Below are 8,388 nucleotides of genomic sequence, written 5' to 3'. Positions count from 1 at the left end.
CAGTGTGGTTATAATTAATGTGGTTAACTAATATTTAAAGGCACCCAGAAGATGGAGGACCTATGTATTATCTATTTAGGGTAATTACCTCACTAAAGGACCTAAATAATTATTGATACAATTCCAGAGAGCAAGGCACTCACTAGCCTCACAAAAATACCTCCTCTCTCAGTCCTGCCTCCACTCAAAGCAATGACTCCATTTCTAACTGATCTCATGAATAAATAACATTTGCACCTCCTTTACTATTATCTTATTTTCTCACAGCAAAAGGATTCTAGTTTGTCTGTTTGCTGTAGCCTAAATTCTTCCATCCTCAGACAAAACTCTTGCCTCCACTACACAGACTTTATTCACCAAAGAAAAACCTCCCAAAGCCCTTACAGACCTTATGAAAGACGTTTTCACTCACTTGGGTTAAATGAGCACTGTGTGTTTTCTTTCTTCCTTCTTTTTTTTTTTTTTTCCTGGGGGTGGCGTAAAAAGTAATAAATGAATCATTTCAACTTTGGGCGAGAAGTTTAGGTGTTGTATTTGTACCATGCAACTACATAAACACAGAAGGAGCCAGTTAACCAATGAATGGCAGGAATGAGAAGCAGAGAGATGATCTAAAACGTTTTAACACATTTTCCATATACTAGCGCTCGGATTAGTTGTGTTTTGCTTTCTTACAACAGACACAAGTCAGTAAAAGTCCAAAAGGAAAGTCTGAGGTTTTATATTTCTGTTTGTGGTACAGGAAAAGGGTTACGATCTCAGTGGTTGATTCAGTGAAATAACATCTCTTTTATACACATCTGCCTAGCAAGTAGGGCGGTAGTTGGAAATACCCAATCTAAAGCATTAAAGATTTGCTGGCAAATAGCAAGGCATTTTCTGCAGAGGAAAAGTTGTTATATTGAGTAGTCACTTTGAATACTTAGGAGTTACAGTCAAATATGCAAACACTGTGGAGTTACACTGCATTTATTATTTTCTCAAGTATTTAACACACTGGGAATGGACTGTGCTGCATATTTCATATCCAAGAAGGCGTGATAATAGCAGATTTAAATAAGAAGATACTTGGCAATGTCAATGGTAAGTGCTATTTTTATAGCAAATTGTTTAGGCATCATGCAGTCAGCTCTTTTTACATGCCAGTATGTATTATTTTCAACTGCTTTAATTTCAGAATTTGAAAGAGAAGAATAAGCAGATAAGAGGTATGTCACAAAATACATTTTTGTCTGTCTATTCACTGTTATCACTGCTTTGTCTTTAATATGTCTGAGAAATTTGAAGCAAATTATTATTGTTCAATGATCAGCATTATGAATTGAACAAAGATTCTCTTCTTGAACTACCTTAATTTAGGACACTTCTGGTTTGCTGTAAAATATTTCTCCCCTTTCTCTTGATATATGTAAAAGCCTGCAGAGACCAGAGACCTTTGTGAGTTCACAGCTTTTTCAGTTTTGAAGGCCCCTGTATACCTGTAATATTATAGGAGGTAGAAACAAAAGAAATGAATCAAGATCAAATTATTCATTTCTCAGAAACATTTTTAAAACTACAAAATATCTCATTGGCAATTAAATTTCATAAATAAGATTAATTAATTTCAAAACCAGATGGAAAGGAGAGGATATGGGGTTTTAAATATTTTTTTTAAGATTCTGCTCAGTGCATTTTTTCACAGAATTTTATCTAACCTTTCTACTCATTTCTACTGTGCTTTGTAACTGAAGGCTATATTCTTTGAATATTTTCTTTTTCTTTACAGAAAAAATACAGAAAATATATTCCTCCATGGGAACTAGATAGGGCCAGGACCAATAATCTAAAAATAAATTTTCAAACTATTTTAAAATTAAACATTAATATGATTGTCTATTACAGTTTCAGAGCTTAGACATTCAAATGCAGTATTTACTCAAATCTCTGTATGAACTAGCCTATACAGGAAATCAGTAAATTGCTCCTGAGTCTGAGTCTCAAAGGGGATACGTATTTGTTTAGTCATGTATTATAAATAACATCTGTAGACTTGAAACCTTGCCAGCATTATTAATGCCATGTTCATTTAGTAGTACCCGTTATTTTGTGCCTCCTGATTCAAGCAGCAAGAGCTGCAGGCTGGTGCAGCACAGGGCATTGGTGCTGCGCTGTCCCTGCTGCCAGCGCAGCCTGGCTGGTGGAGCTGGGGAGATTTGGGCAGATGGGGAGATGTGCCCAGATTTGGGCACTCAGCTCCTGGCCAGCAGAGTCCTGGGACACTGCAGGGGCTTTGGGGCAGCCCCTGCTGCTCCTGTGCAGGGGGATTGCTGCCAGGGTGGAGGTGGGGACAAAGCCCTCCCCTCTTCCCCCACTGTAGCAGCCTGGGAACAGAGGACATAAAGCTGTGGGGCTGTCAGATTGCCTCGATTTGTGCTGAAGGACTGACCTGGCATGTGGGGTCTCTTTGCTGCTTTCACAGCTCCTTGCTCTTAGAGGGCACCAGGGCTGTGATCTGCTGCTTTATTTGCCTCCTGCTGTTATAATATTTCTGCTCTCTGTATTACAGCAGGGCACATACTCACGTATCTCACATGAGATATCCTGCATGCCTTTTCATAAGGATAAGCTTTGTATGCAATAGATTCTGCTTAACAGGAGATGGGTTGCAAGGATATCATTACTTGACAACAGCAAATTGTTTTCTAAGAGTAGCTGTGACTTATTTTGTCCGTTGTCCCATTAAAAAAACCAAACAAACAACAAGCATTTAATTATCTTTCAGTACTTTTCATCAGAGAAATTCTCACCCCACATGCCCAGGAAAAAAGGTGACCACAAGGCCATAATGCTCTTCATTTGGATTCAGAAGTGAGGAAAGCAAGCCTTGGATCAAACCAGCAGGTCACTATCAGAGCTAGAAGATCTCCAGACTCAATTGGAGTGTTCAGTCAAAAATGAGCTGGGGCAGATTTTTACTGCTTTATAGTGCATTAGATGTGGCTGGTAAGATTCAGTTATGGGTAGTTTACTTCTTTGCCCAAGATTAATGCTGAGCCTAAACCGATATTGTCAAAATCTTAGCATTTTTCAGATACCAATTTTATTTGTTCAGGGTCCTTTCCTTATGACAGAAATAAGAGAAAAGCTCCTCAGTTTATGCAACCCTCAAAGGTCTGGGTATTTTTGAGTGTTTATTTGAGTCCAGTCTTAAAAGATTCAACATTTATAATCAGTTTTAAAGGCATTGAAATAAAAAAAAGAAAGAACCAGAGAAAGAAAATCTTGGGTAATATTTGTGGTCATATTTTTGTCTTGGAACATGATTTTGGACAATTACTTGGGAGCTAAATCCCAGAAGAGGCTGCTTCTTTTGGGAAATCCAACTAAGACAAAGAATATAGCATCAGTTCTTATGGAAATCGGTATTAGGTATCCTCTGGATCAAAACTGAGCATACAGAAGAAAAGGACACTGGAAAATCTGAGTTCCCTAAGCCCATCTCTGCTGCAGGGTCGGGGTCTTTCAGTGGCCAGGTGCACCAGGCCTGCTCTAGGGGATGGCACTGTGCTGAACTCAGCACGCTGTTCCACACCAGCTCTCTGAGTGTCTCCAGCCTTTCCAGAGTCAGTTCACAAGTCAGCCCCGGGGCTGGAGGCAGAACATCTGTCCCCTAACCCAGTTTATTGCTGCTCTTCCATGACACCTCTCACTCCATGGTCCTCCTACTGATGTTAATAAAAAAATTCTGGGGAAGAGATCATAAGTATTTACTGTGCCATAACAGCAATAGTCAAGCTTTTTTTGGACCAACACAGAATGAAGGCAAATGAGGACACAGTGATGTTTAAAAGAAATGGTAACTAAGCAGCATAACAATCTAAGTGTATAGCAAGTTTTCAAGACTGGTGTAATAATGTCATTACATTCAGATTTGGTACTTATTTTAAAAGATAAGGTTTAGCTGGAGTAGGAATTATTTTCATCAGTACAAAAATTACAGGTTAACATTTTCTCTTTAACAGGTTAATCATACTAGTTAATTAGAACAACAACTTCTGGGCTTGAGAGCTGATTCTGTAGAAAAATCAAAACCCACTATCAGGATCCTCAGCTGAGATCACTCAGCCACCAGCTGTAAACTGCTTAACATTAGATAAGCTCTGCTCTGGAGGTGTAGGCTGATTTCAAAATGTGAAAGAAAAGTAATTTCCCACAGACAGTAAATCCTAGACTGGCTGGGATGCTGCAGCTAACCCCAGCACTATTTATCACACCTATGACCAAGGTATCATCAGATCTCATGAAGCACCAGAATCATTACGTTTTGTGCCTTACCAGGGAACTATTTATGTGATAAATTATACTGTTTCCCTCATGGGAAACCTGTAAAATAAACTGATTTTTCTGTAATGCTGGTGAGTGACATATGTGATGTGCACTTTGACTAAAGTCAGTGTTAAAAGCTACAGAATTGCCAGAAAACAAGAGAGCTGCCATTGGAATTTTATACTGTTATCTTCAACACCACAAACAAAACCTGTCTGCTCAGCTTCATTCTGATTGCCATAGCCTTAGAGATAAGGTACAGCAGCAGAAATGTGAAGGGTCCTCAAGACTTTTCTAATGCAGACTTAAGAAGCAGCCTGTGTTAAGTAGCTTTGCCTCTGCCAAGCTCCAGGGATGACAAATACTCAGAAATAGCTACTGCTTAAACCTTGTGCTTAAAATGACAACTCTACAAATGTGGTAAAGTCATTTTATTCAGTCACTAATATCCAAGAGAAGAGGTTGTGTAATTCACCACCAAGCACTGACAAAGCTAACTGAAAAAAGCAAAGAAACAAACAAACAAACAAAGCCTAAATTAAACCATAACAACAACCCAAAACACCCTGCAATACCTTCTCCCTCTCAAAAAGCCCTCACAAACAACCCAAGCCAGCCCAACCAACCCAGCTACCCACGCATGTTACCTGTGAAATGCTAAGGGATGACACGACTCTGGTGAGCCTGAGCCCAGGCTGCTGGAGCAAGTGGTGCCTGGCCCAGAGTGTGAAATATGGAGCAAATTCTGCCTCTGGTTCTCAGGTGAACTAAGTATATTCACCTTTTCAGTACTTCCATTCATTCACATCTGGCTGTTCAAGGAGTAAAGTAGGCAGCAGCAACAAATATGACAATATCCAATATGGATTCACAGCAACAGGTTAATAAAAAGGGCAGGTCTAAAGACACCTTTTAACTGAACTCATGAAAAATACAGAGAAAATTTTAATATAATTTTTGTAGGTAGAGTCAATTCAGTTTTCTTTTGCTGTTTATGTTTCTTTCCTTATAAATCATAGCTTGGCTATTGATAATTCTCCTTTCATTCAGCCTAAAGGGCCCTTATGTCTGCCTACAGTTTAGGGAACTATAAATTAAAGGCAATACTAAGTCAGATGAAAAAGGAGCATTATGTGGAAAGAAGGTAAGGTCATAACTTTTTAAAATATTTGTTTAAACTTGAATGACACCATACAGGAGAGCTCACATAATGCTCTTACTGCTCTGGTGCTGCATTAAGTTATAAACTGTCTATTGGTCAATGGTTTAAAAAAAAAAAAAGAGATGGACCTTTCTTTCAGTACCAGATATTTAGCAACTTCATAGCTGACATAAATATTTAGTGTTTCTCAAAGCCCAGCATAATGTCACATATAGCCTATACACACACTATAAAAATATTAAAATAAAAATACAGCACACAACACTTAGCTGAAAGGGTACCATTCTTGCCTCGTGCACCCCTCCATGGCTATAGCAAACTTTACACTCAGTGCTGTACTTTTTCAATCACACATTCTTAACACAATCACTCATGTAAATTATATGGGCTACTTTGTAAACAAAGCATTGTATGCATAAAGTAACATATTCTTCATGAAGTCCAAGGATATGTTCTCAAGATGAGGTAAAGATACTTTTTATGGGTGTACACTTAGAATTAGACTCTCTTACATGGAACTATATAAGCAGTATTTTACTGCTCATCTCCAGGGCACTGCAGCAAGAGAGGTTAGTAATCACAGAGTGGGAGCGCAAGTCATGAAACACAAATGTTTCTGGCAAGGCAAGGTCTAGGAACTTTTATTAATTCACAGGAAAGCAATTCACTCGAAAATAGTTGAGGAGGTTGCAGAGCTGGATACCATCATAAAATAGTCAGGTAATAAAGTTCACAAAAGGAAGTGAATTTTTTCAGAAAGGATCTGAAGCAAAAGGAGGAGTTCCAAACATATGAAAGCAGTGTGAAGCTGAAAGGAGGGGCAGAAGACAAAAAGATAAAAGTATGCAGAAAATAGAGGATGACATCAGTACAGAGATCAATGAGAAGAGTATTCCAGAGATGTGAAGATCAGAATATTTTTCCTAGTACAAGAACTGAACAAATCTTAGAGGCAACAAATTTCAAATAATTGCAAGGAAGTACATTTATATGTAACACATGAAACTAATTGCCTGTGCATACTCTTGAAATCAAAAGCTTAATGGGAGCCAGAAATGGATAAATTACAGTTCTATTACACAGGATTAATTTCACATGTAGAAGGTAAAAAATATCTTTGTGTTTCCTGGCATGAGTTAGGTACTAAGTAATGAAAGGAATTAAAAGGAGATTTACCTAATTTAACACTATGCAATACGTATCCAAGATGAGGCAACTGTAACTTCTGCTAAAACAAGACTATCATATCATATCATATCATATCATATCATATCATATCATATCATATCATATCATATCAATCATGATATGTCCAAGCATTTAATACACAAAACCTCATCGTGCCAGTCTACTCTACCAAGGTACTCAGAAACTCTTCCTGAAAGCAAACTCTATCTTGATTTTTTTTTTAAGTGAATCCCTTTAAAACAATTGCTGTCAGTTATTGCTGGAGAAGGATACTGGATTAGCTGGGTTGGTATGGTGACTCAGCATGCCATGTAGCCATGTTTTAATGGATGGAAGGGCAGTGTGAAAGTCATGAAACCCAAGACAGAGATGACTAATCCAGCCTGCCTTAGCAGCAATGAAGGCATGGATTCTCCTGTGCAGTAAACTGTAGTTGGGAACATGGCAAATGTGAAAATTGTGGCTGTGTTTAAGGCAAAAGTAAATTATCTGTTTGCTGAACAATGTAAGGACGGGATAAAAACTTGAACACTCTAAACTATTTTCTTTCTTCCATATTAACACAAACAGTATTTGAGGTTGGGTGGAGATCAGGACTGAGGCTGTTCCATCATTACTTAGTCTGCTTTGCCCAGTACTAATGTCCTGTTTAAATTTATACATTCCTTTTTGGAAAAGGTTGTCACCAGTAGCAACAGGCAAAATATTTAGTACTGAATAGTCTTCATATTTGTCCTCTAGAATCCAAACCTGTGCATGTGGAAAATAATTGGGAGAAAAGAGGGATCAGCTCCTATATCTGCTATAGTTCCAGACACATCCTGATTTTAGTCATGCAAAAGAGAAGAATTGCCATAACTATTAAGTGCAGTGGCTCTTCTCTTTGCTTTACCCACTGCCAATAGATACTAACTCCAGATATCAGAAGAGTTACTCCATTTTATGGTAACTATCCCATGGCTGGACTGTCACTCTATCTGCAAACGGCATTGTTTGACTTTCATTCTAGAGCAGGAGTTGCTGCCCCTTCTACATGCTATTCCCTTTATCTACAGATATATATTTTCATCAATTCACCTCCTGAGGTGAAATCTCTGTCTGACTGAAATCAAAGACAAAACAGCTAACTTCAAAGTGCTCATGATTTCTGCTGCCTTCTTGTTCCACACATTCATTATGCTTTAGATTTTAATTATTTGTTTTTATTTGTTTGAACTCTTTCTTTTACCACATTCTTTTCCTGTCCCTCACATGAGAAGGAAATAAAGAAACCACACTTTGCCTTATATTTCCTTTTATCTCATAAACTTTTATCATGATAGGTCCTTTCTGCATAGGAGAGTCCACATAATTTCAATCTTTGAATACAAATTTCCAGACTCTGATCAGTGTTCATTGCTCTTTTCCTGCTACAATACCTTTGAGCTAAGTAATGAAGATTGACCACAGTATCCGATATCAAAGCATACCATTAATGCAAGAGGCAGGCACAGTAGAGGTTCTCCCTCTCCTTTTCTTCATGGCTTCTAAAAACCTGCTTTTCTGTTCACCACTGGGCACTGAACAACTACTGTTCAGAGAAGATGGAAAAAACTGCAAAAGGTTAGAGTAAAGCTACATGAAAAAACAGCCCCTCCTTGTGATATTTATGTTTCTGCTGCTGGCCCTGGCAGAAGTCCAGACTTGGAATGAACAAAACTCCCAGTGGCTTAGGGACTACATTATTCAGC

At 38.2% G+C, this 8,388-nt stretch overlaps 1 protein-coding gene across 1 annotated transcript in view; it reads left to right on the top strand.

Moving 5' to 3' along the window:
* Positions 1–507: 507 nt before the first annotated feature.
* The window catches only part of IL16 (interleukin 16), a 40,421-nt gene continuing 32,540 nt past the window's right edge, over positions 508–8,388 (top strand). The window contains exon 1 of the mRNA XM_030281863.4: positions 508–1,083. The gene's annotated coding sequence lies outside the window, so the exon portion shown is untranslated. The remainder of the gene's footprint in view (positions 1,084–8,388) is intronic.

Source organism: Taeniopygia guttata, chromosome 10, assembly GCF_048771995.1.
Source record: "Taeniopygia guttata chromosome 10, bTaeGut7.mat, whole genome shotgun sequence".
Lineage (NCBI taxonomy): Eukaryota > Metazoa > Chordata > Aves > Passeriformes > Estrildidae > Taeniopygia > Taeniopygia guttata.
This window is presented reverse-complemented; position numbering and strand designations above follow the sequence as displayed.